This window comes from Syngnathoides biaculeatus, unplaced genomic scaffold, assembly GCF_019802595.1.
Source record: "Syngnathoides biaculeatus isolate LvHL_M unplaced genomic scaffold, ASM1980259v1 ctg210_pilon_pilon, whole genome shotgun sequence".
Lineage (NCBI taxonomy): Eukaryota > Metazoa > Chordata > Actinopteri > Syngnathiformes > Syngnathidae > Syngnathoides > Syngnathoides biaculeatus.
Window position 1 is genome coordinate 4,789 of NW_026907465.1, and position 1,418 is coordinate 6,206.

The 1,418-nt window shown below is 38.0% G+C and overlaps 1 non-coding gene across 1 annotated transcript; it reads right to left on the reverse strand.

Moving 5' to 3' along the window:
- Positions 1 to 832: 832 nt before the first annotated feature.
- trnar-ccu (transfer RNA arginine (anticodon CCU)) lies at positions 833 to 921 on the reverse strand. Its single transcript is given in 2 exon segments — positions 833 to 868; positions 885 to 921. It is a non-coding gene; the product is annotated as a tRNA-Arg (tRNA).
- Positions 922 to 1,418: the final 497 nt, after the last annotated feature.

Genomic DNA, 1,418 nt, shown 5'->3' on the forward strand with positions numbered 1-1,418 from the left:
TATGAACTACAAATTTGAAAGGTTGCTTCCATTTTTTTTCATTTTTTTAAACCCACAATAATATCCCTGTCTGTTTTTCTTGACATAAAACTGAATTATTGATTTCAGAATATCTTTTAGTGAGACATGTTGAAAGCTGAATGATGCTCCCAAACAGTTTTAAGGTTAATGTTATGTTGCCTCCTATATTTAAAATGCAGGATTTGCTTTTTGTGCGCTGTATTGTCTTTGCTTTCATCCTGGATCAGGCAGGTTGATTACACACCATCTCATCCTGCACTTTCTACTTTGGCTGGCTTCAGACCAGACCTTTCCCACTCGAAAAGAGAAAATCTCGTCCAGTTTAACCACTTTTTCTTCGATTATTCACATACTCTGACAGCCATTGCATCTTCAAATAACTTTTTCTTTTTTAAGTTTCTCCATTAATATTGAAAGTAAACACAAGCAGCATGTCTAGCTCGTCTTTGCGCGACATTGCCCAGACTGTGTTGCTAAGTAAAGCAGCGGTGGTGGTGGACGCTCTCATTATAAAACACATTGATGAGCTCTGTCGGTACTGTAATACTGTAATGATGTTAGTTAAGAGAACATTGGCTGTTTTTTTTTGGCACGCCATCCTGCGATCGACCAAAAATGCCTCGCCATCGATCGACGGATTAAGCACCCCTGCTCGACCCTTTTGTCATATATATTCATTGTCAGGTGTGTGGTGACTCTGACATCCATGATTATTATTGTTATGAATTTAAAAGACTCCAGACACAAGTATTCCAGAAATGGACGGATAAAGGCCACAAAGTTTCAGCGCTTCATTGGGCCAGGGAAAGAGAGACTCTGGTGGGACTTGAACCCACAACCTTTGGATTACTGCTTTAGTAATTTAGGAGTCCAATGCGCTGTCCATTGCGCCACAGAGCCACGTATGTCAAGGGAAATAGAGATTGGAAATTCCCAATTAAGGGGAACAAATGTGAGCATTTCACTACATTTTCGGGTCTTTCACACCACAAAAAGGTACCTCTAATCCATTTTATTTGCTTTAGCAGAAATAATGTAATATTAGGGAGTACCGGTACATTTGTAGTTTTATTTAAGGAGTATTTTGGTATTGATTTCACCTTTCAACGGCTGAGCCTCAAAATATCAGCCTGGATTTGTGTTTGTCATTTTACTGCATGTACAATTACAGTACATTTAAATGAATAAAACATAAAAACAGAATGAGATTTGAGCGTTTTTTTTGGGGGTTTTTTTTTACCTGAATAACTGAATTTGGAATGTGAAAGAAATAAAACCATGGACACACACAATGTAAAAACTATTAACTGAAAACTTGAATTAATCTTCATAAACAATGAAACCTCCTGTCACGAGCATGCAGCAAGGGGTAACGCAGGGACATGATTTTTGAGGGT